At 49.6% G+C, this 17,867-nt stretch overlaps 1 long non-coding RNA gene across 1 annotated transcript; it reads right to left on the bottom strand.

The window, feature by feature from the left end:
• Positions 1-271: 271 nt before the first annotated feature.
• Positions 272-5,910, bottom strand: LOC149372685 (uncharacterized). Its single transcript, XR_016292495.1, has 3 exons — positions 5,791-5,910; positions 4,625-4,666; positions 272-355 (listed from the first exon to the last, which is right to left on the bottom strand). It is a non-coding gene; the product is annotated as an uncharacterized LOC149372685 (long non-coding RNA).
• Positions 5,911-17,867: the final 11,957 nt, after the last annotated feature.

Raw genomic sequence — 17,867 nt, 5'->3', positions numbered from 1 at the left:
GGCGTAGAACCGAACGGGCGATGGCGTTCTGTGGACTCCCTGGCAGCGTTGCAAGACGCTGTTGCGTTCCACTCTTAGAGGCAGAGCTTAACATCTTAACCACACATCAGTGACACAAAAAGCAACACCGCGCATAAGGCTTTCGACTAACTGCACTTTAGGTCAACAAAGTGCCCCCCTGATTTTTTCTTCTCCCATATAGGTTCAGTTTCAGCAGCCGAATATCGGCTATGACGTCAGGGTTTGGAATCACGTGAACATCAGCGTTTACGCACCCACACCAAGGAGCAGGAACGCGGCCACAAGGACCACAGCCACTATAGGCGCCGACGAAGCAGCGGTTTCTCCACCTCCTCTGCGAGAGAGAAAGACGCGGCATATTTTGTACTCTGTGCCTGAACCCATGATAAAGAGCAACAGTCTTCATTAACAAGCCAGCGCTAACTGCAGCCAAAAGAACCCGCAGTGCAGAGCTCAATATGTGAACAACATTCCCGAAGACATCGGGTGTACTCTACACGAGACCACTCTGTATATGGTCCGTCGTCTGAATCCACATTTAGCCTTAGTTCCGGTCCGTAAGGTCACACGCATGCCTAATCTGCGTACCCCTGCTTTCTCCGACCTTGACCAGTGCAGGTGACGATAAGTGTATTAGACGGGCACGTGGTCTTTCTCCTTGCTACGTGAACAGCTTGGCAGGCCAGGAGCGAGCATCATGCACCGGAATCGGGAAAAGAACTTCGGCGAGGTTTTCACTGGCATATATCAGCAGCTTCAGCCGACAGAACGTCGTGAACAAGTTGCCGAAGTGCGAACTGTGAAGTGCATCACGTTGCAGCTGGGATAGTTATGATGTACGACGTTAGGTCCTGATAGTCGAAATTAATCCGCAGTCCTTGGCACCTCATCCTCTGCCTCCTTTCACTCTCTCCTCCAGCCCTTCCTTTATAGTGCGGCTGAGAAGTCCACCGAGAGTACGATCTTTGAGAAAACGGCGCTCTATCGTTCGCTAGCCCAAACTGTATATGACAAGTCGGAACTGGCACTTCACGACCGAATCCGCAATGACGGCGCGTGCTGACCTCAAGCCTGCAAAGCAATCCCATTATCTGAAGTATGCGGAAGTATTATACAAAGCAGCCCTGTATTGCGGTGACTGGTAGACTCTCCTCCTTGAAGTATAGTACATCCACTGTCGCTACTAGCTGTTGTACGAGATGACCACCCCAGTCATTGCGAATTGTTTCTTGTGCGTTATCTAGAAGGAATATTCACACTCAATCTCGTACTCGTGAGAAGTCAGCATAAATGCATTCCAGGAAAGGCGTAGTAGCGGATTCCAGGACGTCTCATAGATGATGGTGGCTGCACACGAGTCTTGCAGTCTCCGTCACCAGGTGCTTAATAGTCGGCGGCAGCGCGCACGGCTACCTTCGAAGTTTTCGGTGTGGTCAGCGCCGGCCTCTCAAGAAGCGCAGGAGGCGACAGCGCGCGCTACAGATGGCAGTCGCGGTAGACTGCGTCTTTGCTTTCCTCAGAACCAATTTTTCTCGGCTCAGCGCGAGTTGCACACGTGGTCTACGGCAGCAGGAAGGGAAGACGATCTCTGTGCGTTGCCATCGGCTCACATTAAAACCTCTCGGGGCCGTTGCTCCCTATTTATTTTCAACGTGAATGCTCGCCAGCGTTACGCAGCACGAATAGGGAGGGGAGGCCCTCCAATGGCCCGAGTGCCCCCGTACGACCAGATAGCGGCATACGAAGGGGCGCTGGTATGACGATTGTGTCACTTGTTAATGCGTTTACCTGGTGCAGAAGTAGGCGAATATTCGACGTTTTCGAATAATTGACCGAACGTGATGCTATCCGCTTCTCTAAACGAAAATCGTGCTTGTCCAAAATAAAATTGTTCGAAATAAATCAAATACATTCTCAAGTATTTGAATAGTTCTCGAAAACAGAGGGAGGGGGAGTGGGGGGGGGGGGGGGGGCTCAAACACCGCATTTAAGGGTATGACGCCACAGCGGTTCCTCTTGCTCTCGCAGACCCGGACACTGGTTCCGCTTTCACAATCACAATCATTATATGAAAGACCACAAGACATACACACAAAGCCCCGCTTTAACCAAGCCAGGTGTAGAGGAATACAGCGATGGGATGCTGTGTATATAGTAGCTTGAGAGGCGACGCTTGTGACGTGAGTCGTCGTCTACTCCGTGTTTACATTAGGGTAAAGAGGAATACTGTGGGTGGCCGACCGCCCGTGCGCTTGGCGCGTTGCTCGGTTGCTCCGATCGCGCGGTTGCTCCGATTGCAGCGCTGGTGTGGCTGGCGCCATCTATGGGAGCCTCTTATAACTGCCACTTTTTCGACCAATCCGGATTTTCCCGTCACAACCGGAACGCCGACAGCAACGCGGACAACTTTTTTCCTGCGACACGAGGATTTTAATGCCGTCGCGTTAATTCGAATCGACAGCTGTCTCAAACAGGTCCCGCGCTCTAACGCCACACTGCGCGCTGCCGCGATTAGTGCACGCGGAAAGGAGGGTTCAGCGTCGGGACGCGGTCCATTGGTGTGACGGATTTTGCAATGTGCTTAACAAGTGCCTTCAAGTTTGGGCGACGTGGCAGGGTTCATCCACAAGCCCTGCCTTCATGGCCATGGTCTCGTAATCCAAGGCTCATGGTCCATAGCTGTCGTCCATGGCAGCAACTGAGATGCGGCGCCAGTTTGTCCGCTCTCGTCATCAGTAGCAAAATGTAGTTTTCCTATACGTATGGCGTCGGCCACTGAGCTGATGTGCTCGCTTTGAGTTGGATGCCTCCTAATGGAGATAAGTGTTGTCTCTTTTTTTCGACAGCTACAGCTTCAACTTCAGGATATAGCACCTCCGCTAATGCTTCGTTGTTTCGCATGAATATTTGCACTGTACGTATATTCGTACAAGTAGTGAATAAACAGGCAAATATCCGATTCGGTTTGAAAAGAGTACCCTTCGCACATCCCTGGTTGTAAGCTTTTGCGATAATTATAACTCTAAGATTTGTGAATTTGCTATTTCTCTCGTGTTCTTTTCGAAACATGGCCGCGGTAACGTCACGGCGCTCGAACATGATGATCAGCTGGATGAACAGCGTGTAACTACACCAACGCCCGCGGATACTGATAGCAGCTACACTGCGAAATGCGCTTTCAACGGAGTGGAGCAAAGGCACATTTGACCGCCTCTTGAGAAACTCCATCCACTAGAGCACAGGAGGCAAGCCAATATTTGGCAGCGCTCAGAAGAGTATTACAAAGCTAAGTGCTCGCAGAATCACTAGAAGCTACCGTACAAGCCACTAAGAATAGCGGAAGGTTTGGTGACCCGCAAGCGTTTGAGTGGCTGTCGGGCTTCTCCGACGTGATGCTGCAGACTACATTCCCGTTTCTTTTTGTTGGTGTTGTTAAACGTCTCATCTGATCAACTTTTGCGGTCGCTGTGGTCCCGACACGACTGTTTTCAGGTTTCTGATGCCACCGCTTGAAACGCTCGGTCAGTTCCGCGTGACAACCCTCTTGGCATACGAGTTCCTAAGCTCTGTAACCAGCTTCACAAGATTAAGACGGCTGTGCGAAGCGTGTAGCTTTGCACGCACGCAAAAGCTGTTCGAACAAGCGAAACATCTCCCTATTTCTGGCGCCACTGTGCAGAAACCTTATCGAGCGGCCAGAACGACGTGGTTCGGACTTTGGACTTGGAGTTCTGTCCTAACGCGACCGCAGCGCTACGGACCAATGACGGCACGGCAGAGAGCTACGTGGAAAAAAGAAACCGTGCGGGAAAACTTGTGAAAGTTGGCCTTATGGCGATGCAGGCTCGCCACTCTTCGCACGTTATGGCGAAGGCAATCGCGCCTTTCGGTGCTTGGTGCACTTTAGAGAGTTAAGTGAAGAATGAGAAGGGCAGTGGCCACGCTACTTACTCTGCTCCACTTGCCGCTGAAGGTTCGAAATAGATAAAGATAAAATAAGCGGCATGGTCATCAGTCGGGGCATTTAGCTTAGCGGAGACGTGCTATGCATACCGGTTTATCGGACGCCGGCAGCGCAATGCGCGGCCCTACTACTGCGCGTGCACAGCCAGCGTCCGGTAAACCGGTATAAGTCTACGCCAGTACGTCTCTGCTAGGCTCAAAGTCTATACTGTCACATGCGCCGCAGTCGGGAAATCTAAGCTTACCCTCAACTGTAAAGCGTCCAAGTACTAGGAATCTTGCAGCGCTGTCTCACAAACCAGCCACATTCAATGTCGAACAAAATGTACTATCAGCCTATCGTGGACTAAGTATAGAGAGCGCTAACAAAAGTAACTTACGCCTCCACCCCCCTCTAAGTTCCGAACACTGCGGTACTCAGGCAGGTCATATCAACGATTTTCCGCACTGCATGCGGGCGCCACCTGGTGTTGAGACCGGCTCAGTGCGCCGGCCTCGTCCACGTCGTCACCACCGTCAGGTGGCAGCTCCATGCATTGTGGCGTGGTTCGTGACTTGGAGGTGGGCTCAGTTACGTTTGTCCCCGATAGTACGCCTCCTAACCGCAACATAAGTGGAAATAGGAAGCGTTTCTTCTTACTCGACGGTGATGCCGTCGATGCATCTGCGGCTGTGGACGCATCTGAAAGAGACGAAAAAAGTGGCAGGGGTTTATTAAACTGAGTAGGCGTGCGAAAGCATGTGCTTAGACCGGTTGGCTCATGGTTTTGCTTTGCTGGGTCGTCGACATGTCTGGCGACGATATGACTCTGGTTAACCTAGGCTGAGCTGATCTCATCTGTTCGTTCTGCAGGTGGAAGTTGATGAAGACGACAATGCACAGCGCGAGTGTGTGGCAGTTTAAGGGCGCCTTCACACTTGTCCAAAAACCCGGCGTGACGAAAACGGTGGTAGAGACTTCACCAGACTGGGCCCAGAAAATAATCTCTCTGAGTTATCAGCTTTCAGGCAGCAGCAACGAATAAATTAGCATATTTATTTATTCAATATAACCCTAAATATTACATAGGAGGGAGCATCGGTACACAAGGTAAACACAAAGGTGCACTACATATGCATAATAATACATCGTACCAGTAGAAATCACAAAATAAAACCTGATTATACCCAATAAAAAACAAAAAGTACATTTGAGAAGTAAGGAAACTGCTGGCGCAAAACAAATTTCCAATCGCAACAGTTAAGCAAAAAGAATGCGAACTTCGCCGTGAATTCCGCCGCACAATCACGAAAGTCTCTGTACGTTTAGATGCCAAATTGGGCCATGGGCCGGCCAGCCGTAGTAATAAGATGGCGACAGAGGCAAGTATACATGAGCACGGGTCTGCGTATTGCATCTCACACCTAATGTTCGGCTGTCGGTCGAAGCGACAGGTAAGCCGCCCTTAAAAGGGGCTCATAAATATAATTCTGCGACCTCCAAGGGATGCCTAACGCGAAGCGCCCGGAGAGTAACCAACAGAAGCGGTAACAATCGCTGCTGATAGCGAGATCGGCGCCTGTCAAAGCCTCCGCGCAGTGAAACCCTCTGGGAGGGCGAGTTCAAGCATTTTCGCACGCAGAAATGGCACCAGACACGTGCTGCCATCCAGGTGCCTCAAACGATATGCGTTGAAATACAGGAAATTGCGGCGCTCTAAGCAGACTACTAACCACTGCGCCGAGAACGCCGCCGCGTCCCTGTCGTACTAGTCGGGTGCCTTCGCGGCCGTTACGAAGGGCCAGACGTCGAAAACAGACACTTACCACCCATTCTTCAGAGGGTAGGCGATGCTAGAAGCCAGGAGGTGGGCAACGCTCAGTCAGAGGCCAAGCCTGGGCGCCTGGGCGGGTCCGAGCGGCAGCCTCGCGCGCTGCGTATCGTGCAGCACTTCTTTCATCCGAACACGCGCTTCGGTTCGAAGCTGCTGAAAATCGCCGAGAGAGGAATATTCACCGCACAGAAATTGCGCTACGCGGACTATTGACTCTGATTACGGAGCACGCAGTTAGAAAAATGTTTTGCGAGTACTATACACCGAATACGTTTATGCATGATGCCGATGTGCTAGTGGGAAGGTGAGGCTGCATAGATTTAACATACTGACTTGAGGCTGCTTTTGTTTCCTAATTCTTTTACCTTCACCTGAGATTGTTTCGTAAATTTAGAGGTGTAAAAATTTCATTCTTACAGACCTTATGCCGCCCTCGCAAACCTTTTTTTTTTTCAGATCGATGACTGCTGTATTTTGATCTCCTAGCGTTGATATGTAAACGTTACGCAGTGAGTGTCTGTCTGCTGGGGTCAGTGTATATCTTTACCTAATAGACCTACTTCCTTTGTTACGTGTATATGGAGATATCCTGCGTCACCCGTTCCACCATTTCTTCGATGTTGTTTGATCCACGCTTGAGAAAAAATTCCCCGCTTAACCAAACTTTCTACCTGGATCTACACAGGCCAGTGGAGTTTGCAAATAAAAGCAATTGAGGTGAAAAAAGCAAAGCAAGGAAGAAGTGCGAAGAGAATTTTCTCTTAATTAGTGAGTACCACGTTAAAAAAGAAAGAGAAAAACCTTTTTGGTCCGAGAGGCTCCTTCATGAATCCCGCTCGCGCATGCACAATTTTTTCTAATCACATTTGTGTGAGGGGCACAGTATATGCACTTCTGATCTCAGATTGTTACATTACGAAAACGCCAATGTAACGCGGCGCTTATTTGCGCCACGAATGCAATTCAGCTTGCGCTTTGTTGATAGAGGTGTGCCTGTTGATGAAGACGTTAACTGTTTCATTGAAACAGTTCCTACTTTAGTGAGCGCTTTCGTTGCTTTCGTGGGTTTTTCTAGCACCGTTAGGTTAGGGTATCTGCATGCAAGAACCATCTCTTTACTGCGCTGTTCGGGCTGCACTTTAAGGAAAAACTAAGCGAGTTTGAGACGGTATTTTATCGTGACAGCAATGCGTATGCTGCCTCAAGCTCACGACTGCTTTTGAAACGGCGCAGCTGCAGCCACTGTGCTCTGAGCGTTTCTGAATAATGAGCGCGGCATGGAAGCGCTGCAACCCGCTTGTTTCTGAGAGCGGGCGCTGATGAATGAGTATGTTGTTCCGTCTTTGTGCTTCAAGTTATGGGTGCGAAACTGTGGCGAACTGGTTCGCAGTGTGCCTTGTAGATTTTGCATGGCTTGTACCCTTTTAAGTATTGACGTGCGTACCAGGATTCACGCAGGGTATTTTGAAGCGCTTGTTCAATACACGGTATACGAATAAATGCTGCAGTATTCTCCTTTTGGCATCGCTGTGTAAGGAGCACTGAATGTGTATTTTATGGTGCTGGCATTCTCAACAGCTCGTAGCAAGTCAATGCGCATATGTGGCACAATTATTCGAAGACTTCTATTATAATTAATGTAAAAGGAATGTAATACAGGGATCAGCATTAGCAGTGCGTATTCAGCTAGAGAGAGTGCTCCAGAGATTATGGGTCTTAGTTACAATGTTTTATGGAAACCACTTAGAATTTGTCATGCGTATTTACAGAAATGATGAAGCCGTGGCTCGATGGCTCAGTGGTTATCGTATTTGTCTGGTGACCTGAAAGATGCAGGTTCGATCCCGGCCTCGGCGATCACAATTTTGATAGAGGCGAAATACTAAAGGTCTATGCACTATGCGATGTCAGCTAGTGCACGGTAAAGTGGTCGAAATTATCCGCAGCCTTTCATTACAGCGTCTCTCATAGTCTGAGTCATCTTGGGTCTTTGAACCCCATAAAACCAAACCAAAAGATCAAGACTGCTTTTCTAGAATGGATAGCCGGGATATGCCTTGCATTTTAAACCACGTGTGTAAAGATAAAATGGATTTTTTTTTTCAGTTCCCTTCATATTATTTTTCCTTTGTGCTGTACAGGCCAACATGTCCGGATGATGGACCGCAGACAACAGGTCGCAAGAATGCTTCTGACGAAACTATTTGGACCTTTACTTTCAACATTTATTTCTATAATGTGGTGCATTGCTGTGGTGCATCTATTGCACATTTCCAGCCTAGATAGCTTGGAAATAAATTAATTTTTAAGTATATTGATCGCCATGTCATTTGTGAAGACCGTGCGGTGACCTTTTTCAACGGTTTTAAACTGTCTATAGACAGTCTATAGACAGTCTATAGAGAATGGTCTACTGAAAGTTTAGTAGACAGAGGTCTATGACTGTATTTATAGACGAAGGTCTCCAGCATTGCCAGGCCATATATCTATGGATGTCTATAGACATGCGTCTACTGTACCAGTAGAAATTTGTCTATAGACAGTGTATAGAAAGAAATCTACAGGAAGTGTATGACCATAAGTCTGTAGAGCGTCTATATACTGTCTATATACCTGTGTCTATCATTTTCAGTAGACATTTGTCTATAGACAGAAATCTATTGGAAAAGTGTGGCCAAAAGTCTGTAGATCGTCTATATACTCTCTAGATACCTGTGTCTATTACTTTCAGCAGAAATTTGTCTATAGAGAGAAATCTATTGGAAGTGTGTGGCTAAAAGTCTACAAACTGTCGATAGATCTCTGTCTATTATACTTTCAGTAGACACGTGTTTATAGACTGTCTATAGACCGTCTAAAAACAGTCTATGTGCACTGTCTATAGACAGTGCAGTGACGTCACGCATGACGCCACTGCAACATGGTTATGCCAACGCCGCAGAAACGTGCCCTCAGCAGCTGTCGCAGGTGGCTGAAACGCTCTATTCGCCGTTTGTTGCTTCCGTTGGCGGTGTTGCTCGTCAGCGTTGAGGAAGCGAAAAATCGTACGCCCAGCTTCTGGGCCAATGAGGATACGGTTCAAGTGTGCCTACGCCACATTTACGTGTGCGTGGTGATCAGCTACAAGGATCCAAGGGGTAGATGCTGTCAAGGGTGGTAGTGTGGATGAAGTCACCCTATATGAAGGTGTAAATTCTGTTGTTGTTTTTTTGTGCGTCTGTAATATGCCAGTGTATAGTGGTAAAGAGCGCAACAGAAAGCATACCGGGAAAGTGCATCCAAACGGTATGCATAGTCTTGCGCTCGGAGCGGAAATTGAGGGGGAATTACACGAGAACTAGAAATTAAAAGAGATGTCGCAGCAGGCAGCAGTTCTGATCATTTGTTTAGGTTGTAAACGTGATTTCTTCTATAATGTCAGATTTCATCCCTGTCATGTTTACGCATGCTAGGGTACAAGGAAGAATGGAGCGGGAGGGCGTTTACAGCGAGAACTGTTATCACCCCGTTTTAGCCATTTAGAGAAGCATTCCGCGATACATTCTACCGTCATCCAGGATCGTACCGATAAACTACGCCGACAGAACCGCAGCCAAGTGACAGCCTGGTTAGTACAGCTGGGCCCCGCTAAGAGCGCTAGTACTGACTGCCGCTGAAACTTCTGACTGCAGCTGAGGAGCGGAGCCGCGCCAACGCCGCCTATTGGCTGCGCCGACGAGACAGGGAGAAACGAGGGCGCTCTGTGAAGCCAATTCGCGGCGCGGAAAAGTAGGTCCCGGCAAGGGGGCGAACGTTGCTTGGAGGAGGGGGGAAGCCGTTCGACGGCAGTCGGCCCGCTGTCTCCTTCTGGACAAGTTGCGACGAGGAAAATTCGCCGGGGGAATTTGCACGCACTTGCTGCCCTGCATTCGCACCGTGTTCTAGCGGTTCGTACGCCAGTGTTTAGCAGTTGGTTTTCTATGGATTCTGTACTGCGCAGTGAAAGAGCAACGTTGCAGCGACGACGGCTTTTGCATCGTGAAGCTGAACGAGCGTATATATCTAAGCCTGGAGTCCGTGAAGTGTGCCGGAAAGGCGATCGAACCGAACACCGCAATCGGAAGAAGACCGATTATGCACTTATAATAATAATAATAATAATAATAATAATAATAATAATAATAATAATAATAATAATAATAATAATAATAATAATAGTAATAATAATAATAATAATAATAATAATAATAATAATAATAATAATAATAATGTAGTGTGCCAAGTGTGACAGGTTCCGCTACCACCATGCGCCGACACTGCGCTGCGCCTGACGACGACGAAGTTATGCGCCGACACTACGCTGCGCCTGACGACGACGAAGTTCCCCCGCTCTCTTCTCTCTTGGTGCTGGCTACGCCCGTCTACGCTGCCAGACCCTGCACAGCGGTTCGGTCTCTTGAGGACGCCTAATAAACGCACCCCTACAATTGGTGGAGGTATTATAATAATAATAATAATAGCCTTTATTGATAGTCGAGACACCAGAACGGGACTGTGTGACGCCTAACAGGGAAGTCGCCTGTTTGGTGGTTGCAGTCTGGAATTATATATACCAGTCGATATTGGTCACTGCATTCTAAGGAGACTCCAAGGCGGCCTTCTGAGTGCCTCCTTTTTTCGGAAACTTCGTACTCGTGTTTCACATCTTATATTCTTCGGATGTGCAGGAAAGCGCGACACTTCCTCTGTAAAGACGGCCACAGTGTGCTGTCTATGGTTGTTGTCTATGCGTGTGGCTGGCTTCCTTTAGAGATGTTGTTCTAAGAAAGACAGAATGAGCTTTATTGCGACGCAGCACAAAACGCCGAAGACATCCTGCGGCTATGTCACTGTCACCCAGGCCAGCTGGTCAATTCCAAAAACCGAGGACTGGGAGGCGGCGCAGTCCAGCTCACACCTGGAAGACCAGCTTCAGCTGGTGAACCGGGCAAGAGTGGCGGCAAAATGCAATGGGCTCCTGGATTGAGAGCCCACCAAACTAACCTCGATTTATTCTGCGCATAAAAAACATTTAATTTTTGCCTGCCAGGCACGTTACGAAACCTCTCTTATTCAACTGATCTTTCGTGACCACTAGATGGGGTGACCACTATATGGACGGACCTCAACGGCTAGACCGGGAAAAGTCTATTTTTCATAACCACGTTCAGCACCTCCGCGTCTATGTTAGACCTGCCTGCCTTTATTCGTACTCAGCAAAATCATTCATTCAACATCAGAGCGTCTATATTAAACGCAGAGGAGGCTTACAGCACCTCTCCAGCTTTCCTCTCTCTCTCGATTCCCCTCATAGTCTTGTAGCAGGACGCCTTCAGCGTTCGTAGAGCTCATGCAATGTAAATTGAAAATCGTGTCTTTTTAACGTCCCGAGGCGTCGTATGGGTTATGAGGGACACCGTATAGCGGATGACTCCGGATAAATTTAGACCATCTGGGGTTTTCTAACGTGCTATAAGTTTACACAGCACGGGTAGTATGCGGCAGTAACGTTAAAGGACCATTAGGCAGAAAATCCGGCTTTGGCGTTTTGAGCAATAAATAGGGTGGCCCAAGCAGCAACTCCCGCAGAAGCAAACTAGGTGACGCGACCTTGTGGATTAATCACAACCTACCCATCGGACTGTGAGAAAACACTGGCAGGTGGCAGTTAGATTAATAGTTGATCGCGAGCTGCTGTTCCCGAGCAACCTGGCTAGCACAAGACCCATCGTTTGCAGCACCTGCCATCGCAGGCCAGTGGCGCATCACTTAACCACTGCGCCAGGAGTGGTACGAGGACTCTCGTGGACATGTGAATGTAAAGTTGAGACTGAACAATTCCGCATATATGGACATTAGGCACCTTTAGCATACCGTGTACCGTGTTTACGTTACCGGTACCGGAGCAACGGGAGCCCGCACGCAGCCAATGCGCATGCGCAAATCGCCTTGACGACGCCAGATGGCGCCACGTACCCGACAGATACACGCGCGCCTGCAGCATTGGGACCAATCAGCGCGTGCTCACCGGCGGTAGGCGGGCTCTGTGTATTCCGGTAACGGTAACACGGTACACGGTGTCAGCATTCACATTTCTTACGAGCCACGCGGTCCCTACACGCCAGCACAGGACACTTAACGCTCCTGCTCAGCGACCACGAGGCGCCCCGCATCCTCTCTCTCTCTCCTACGAGCGTCCCTTGACAGGCCACGATGCTGCGCCTTACGGCAGCGAAGTCGTAAGGAGAAGCATCTTCAAGCAACACGCCTGGACTTGTCGCAAGAGGCCAGACAGCGAGGCGCCGATTTCCTTCTCGCCCGGACGCCGCCGCGCGCGGCAAGATTTGAAGCGGTTGGCCGCGCGGTCGCTGGTTGGTCCTTTCGGACTGCCGTCGAGTGCTGCCTTTGGATTGGCCAGTTCTGAGGGGCCACCGTTCCTCAGGCTATAAAAGCCCCACCGCTGCAGCTTGGCCGGAGAGATGACCGAGAGGCGCCGCCGATACGAGACGCGTCGGCAAGGCCCTCCCAACTCTGCAGATCCGCCGAACCTTCTACGTATCAATAATCCAGTTATCTCATTCTTGTATCCTTAAGTCTTAAAATAACCTGTTTTCTTTATTCGAAAAGAATCCGGCCACTTCTTGCTAACATGGCGCAGCCGACAGGATCTGCAGAGGCGTCACCCCTGAACGAAGACCGAGTCGACAGCGTGGAGCCCAGCAGAAGGCCGACGGTGAGCTTAGAGTTCCTGTCCCTTCTGGCATCGGCAGCACGCAACGCACTGACCACCTTGAAGAAACGGCAACTGGTGGAAGAGCTCCGATGCCGAGGACTTTCGTACAGCGGCCGCAAGGACGACATCGTGACGCGGATCATGGACGACAACGCTCGCCGCCAAGCCCAGAAGGCGGAATTCGAGAGACTGCTGGCCGAGAGAGATCATCTGCGGAGGCTTCTTGCTCAACGACAAGTGTCACACGATACGAGTGACAGCACGGACATGCAGCCACTGTCGACACGGGCCGGTAACGAAAAGGGCTCCCAACGACACGACGGACCCCGCGCCCCTGCCACGGACACTACGGTGCAGCACACGGTGCCGCCGCAAGCGGGCCACGAAAAGGGTTCCCAACGACACGACGGACCCCGCGCCCCTGCCACAGACACTACGGTGCAGCAGCCGGTGTCACCGCAAGCAGATAACGAAACGGGCTCCCAACGACACGACGGACCCCGCGCCCCTGCCACGGACACTACGGTGCAGCAGCCGGTGTCACCGCAAGCAGATAACGAAACGGGCTCCCAACGACACGACGGACCCCGCGCCCCTGCCACGGACACCTCGGTGCAGCAGCCGGTGTCACCGCAAGCAGATAACGAAACGGGCTCCCAACGACACGACGGACCCCGCGCCCCTGACACGGACACTACGGTGCAGCAGCCGGTGTCACCGAGATCGAGCCACGGAACGGGCTCCCCACGACACGACGAACCTCGCGCCCCAGCAACGGATATTACGGTGCAGCAGCCACTACCGACACGAGTTGGCCACGAGACGTGCCTCCAACGACACGGCGCACCTTTCGCATCTGCTACAGTTACTACAATGCAGAAGCCATTGCCAAGACGAGCTGGCTCATCCATAAAGCCAGCGCCGCGACGAATGCACGGCAGGATGCAGAACGATCCAACAGGCCCGACTCCCTGGACCAAGAAACGTTACGAACGAGACAAACACGGCAGTCCGAATAAGTCGTATCACGTCCCCAGGTGGAAACGACGACGCAGTGGTATCGGTGAGCATCACGGTACAAGCCCGACTCCTTGTACCAAGAAACGAAACGAACTAGACAAACACGGCACTTCGCACAAGTCGCATCGTCTCCCTAGATGGAAGCGTAGGCGTATTAGAACGGGCTGGACGCAAGCCACAAGGTACTCGGCGGAGAGCGCCCAGCTCGCCCAAGAATTGCTGTCGACAACGTGCGCCTGAGGACAGGCGCAAATTTTGGAAAGGCCGTGTCAGCATTCACATTTCTTACGAGCCACGCGGTCCCAACACGCCAGCACAGGACATTTAACGCTCCTGCTCAGCGACCACGAGGCGCCCCGCATCCTCTCTCTCTCTCCTACGAGCGTCCCTTGACAGGCCACGATGCTGCGCCTTACGGCAGCGAAGTCGTAAGGAGAAGCATCTTCAAGCAACACGCCTGGACTTGTCGCAAGAGGCCAGACAGCGAGGCGCCGATTTCCTTCTCGCCCGGACGCCACCGCGCGCGGCAAGATTTGAAGCGGTTTACCGCGCGGTCGCTGGTTGGTCCTTTCGGACTGCCGTCGAGTGCTGCCTTTGGATTGGCCAGTTCTGAGGGGCCACCGTTCCTCAGGCTATAAAAGCCCCACCGCTGCAGCCTGGCCGGAGAGATGACCGAGAGGCGCCGCCGATACGAGACGCGTAGGCAAGGCCCTCCCAACTCTGCAGATCCGCCGAACCTCCTACGTATCAATAATCCAGTTATCTCATTCTTGTATCCTTAAGTCTTAAAATAAACCTGTTTTCTTTATTCGAAAAGAATCCGGCCACTTCTTGCTAACAACGGTATGCTAAAGGTGTCTATTAACGCTATCGAGTCGTATCCTTAAGGCGCAGCTTACGTGTCTCCTCCAAATTTTTACAATTCGCCTCCATCCGAAATCAGCGCAGCATTCGAACCCGCGTCCTTGGGCTCAGCGATGGAATGCTATAATCACCGCACCGGGTCCGAAGCTGTCGTCAGATTAAGTCAAGCTATGGATAACCGGATATAAATTTAAAGCGTTGGATGAAGGTAATAATTAAGCAGGAATTACCTTCTCGTTCCGGTGTGGTGCATTCACGTTTGTGCCCTTTGATATTACCTTTCTGCATTTTCGGGCAGAAATCTGATCACCCGATTTTTCTCAAAATTTCTAGAGGTGCGAAAGTCGGATGAGACCGGGCTTTACCCGAATACGAAGAGCCGTGTATGCATCCGCGGCTACCTCAGGAATCGGCTAGAAGTCATGTCCAGGATTCTAGGACAAACATTCTGAAAAATTATGAGACACTCTTATGGAAATATTGAAGGCAATGGTCCATTCTTCTTATATGCAGCAAGATCTTTCTTTCAAAGAGTTCCCATCGATCTCATCGAGCAGTTCAGACTGCCATAGAAAAACAATGGGGAACGCTTTTGATGATAGCAAAAACGTTAATAGAAAAAAAATACAGGACTGCCGTCGGGGGATGTGCGGATATATTGAAGTTCAGTAACACGTTCTGCTGGGCGAGTTGGTTCATCTTGGTACGCAGTCTTTGGAATGGGAGCAGATTCTGTACTGGAACCAGTGTATAAAATGACTGTTTCATCTGACAATAAATTTAGTTGAGAGTAGCGCTCCTTTGTGTCTGTGTTCTGTCCCCGTACTTTCTTAGTCGTTTTGCGCTAAAAGCTTTTACTTTACTAGCGGATATATTGGTTGTTATAGTGAAATATTGCATTGTATGGAAAAATTGCGCTCATAAACGGTTTGCCGCTCAAAAATGCTTTTGTCCAGAATTATTGGCTATGTCGTCAATTCAGTGTACACAAGACATGGCACATGGGGCTTTTCGGCCGTTCGCCAGCTCTTTATCCACTTCGTGGGTCGGAACAGCGTTTTTCAGGAAGGCTGCAGCGTGCTGGCAGCTGTCGACTCTCGAGAAGTCCTCCAGACATGCTTCAAAAGCTCTTCGAAGCCGCTGTGGTCTGTACACGAGTCATCGATGGAGTGAAGGTACTGAGAGACGATTATTGCCACTTTTGCCGGCAATACATGTCCAATAGAGTTGAAGATGTGGCCCTTAATTTTTAGCGCGACATCGGTTGTGCGGGCTGGTAAAGGGACATCTCCGTGTCATTGATGGAATGTAGAAATGTACCAGGGATTACAGGCGGCTGAAGGCAGTCTAGAAGAAACTAATTCATAACCAATACCCCAGGAACTGGGTCCATTACGAATTTATTCCAGCTACCTTTAAGCGCACAGTCTCTCGTGCAGTATCTCGATAAGGAAACAGACAAGCCTTGCTTCGTTTCCTCGAAAATGCTTCCGCCGGCTTTCAACATACCCTCATCAGTATACCCTCATCGGTATACACCTCTCTTTTGGCGGGCACATATAGATTAGGCTGCTGCGAAAGAAATTCGTGCGGCCGGGATGCCGCGCTGCAGGCTGAGCAGCCCCCGTTCCGGCGTTCGAAGCACTCTTTTAATGGCTGAAAAAAACGCACATTCGCCCCATCTTGGAGTATGTGTTTTGTTCCCTGGAGCGCCTGCGTACAAGCTGCTCTCCCTTCTGCTTTTAGGTCAAGAGGCACTGCGTCTTTGTTTGGGACTCCCGAAATGTGTGGCCTACTATGTTTCGTGTCTTGAAAGGCGGGTTCCATCCTTTGCAGCAAGATTTCGTCGCCTGGCTGTCCAAACGTTTTTAAAGTTATGCGATTCGGTGCAACATGTCCCAGTTGATTTCCCTTTGCCAGCCTGGGGAATTCTTCCGTGCCAGTTGGTATCGTTTTCACATTCCCCAGATCGGTTTTTCCCATTCCTTGATTGGGCCTTTTGAAAATCGGAAATCTGACTTCGTTCCGGCGCGGAACACTGACTCACTGGTGGAAATTACCTTTGATGATATTTTTCCACGTAATACTAAATGAATGCCTTTCCTTTTGTTAAACAAAAATTAGGGGAAATCTCAAGCTCCACCTTATGGGTATGGCGCAGCAGCGCTATTTCCTCTTTCTTAATTAGTACTTCTTTCTAATTACACACACACTCATGAGCTACATCAGTAGACATACTAATACTAAACAATGTGATACGCCACAAGACACACCATGTTTCCCTTTAACCAAACCAAACGAGAGTGCATCAATGGCCGGCGGGTAGCTTATATGACTCGAAACCCAAGGGTCGTGGGTTCGATTCCCAACAAATTTTCCCCAATATTCTTTTCAGCGTGACTAATTTACTTGGAATCCTCGCAAGTCGTAATAACATTTGAGTCATGCTGCGAGGTCGTAATCAAATTTAACTCGTTTTAATCATTTTCATTTCACAACTGAACGCATGCGACGTCACGACCGTCTCGATCAATCTGTACTTTCTCGATACACCAACAACTGCGGTGGTTTCTCCGCTGAACTGGAGCTCAACGCTTTTGCGTAATATGTTGCAAAACTTGTCGATGTCTTTTCGCTCCCATATACTCCCATATACGTCTGTATGGGAGCTGCTGCCCTCTAGTGCACTCCGTTTGATAAAATGGAGTGCAATAGAGCTTGCCCTGCGTAAATTCGACAACTCGTTTTCTCATCTCTGTCTGCGTCCATCGAATCGCAGACATTACACATTCTCAGGTTTCCGATTCCTCTACGATGTGCAATCAGTACGCTTTTGCTGGGTTCCTGGACAAAGGGCCTACATTTTAATGAAGTTACTGACGTTTTAGCGAAGGCACCTTTTAGTGGTCCAATCGTTGATCTCCTACTGGCCTGTGCATACATCACGGCGGCTATAGGTTTCATACTTATACTACAATGCGAACATCTGTGACCTTACAGCTTACTTCTTTAGATGATTGTCAGCATCTTTTCTTCCCTTGGAACAGTAATGATTGGCGATCTCGCAAACCTGAAGTTTCATTCCGCGACTACTTTTTCGCGCGCCTTAGTAAATTTTTTACCTCTCTAGTCCTGGTCTGGCGATCTCCCCTTTGTGCCCATATTGTGCTAAGCCAGAAACAATACAGCACTTTCTTCTTTTCTGTCATCGTTTCACTTTGTTATGGAGACGATTGCTAGAAATTCCAACTCAGAAAATCGGTTTGTGGCTTTCTGCTGTGGTTGCCCTATCCCGGCGCTTCTATGCTCCGGCGCAGCAACGGAAATGTGCGCTCCGCCATTCGAAATTTTCCTCGGGAAACAAAACGACTTCCATCATAACTTTTTTTTAGCTCTCGAATCTAAGCTCATGAGGCCCATTTCCCAAATTCAGC

This window comes from Amblyomma mixtum, chromosome 1 (genome assembly GCF_055824585.1).
Source record: "Amblyomma mixtum isolate Tamu chromosome 1, ASM5582458v1, whole genome shotgun sequence".
In the NCBI taxonomy this organism is placed as follows: Eukaryota; Metazoa; Arthropoda; class Arachnida; order Ixodida; family Ixodidae; genus Amblyomma; species Amblyomma mixtum.
Note: the sequence above shows the minus strand (reverse complement) of the source record. Positions and strands in the feature narration are given on the sequence as shown.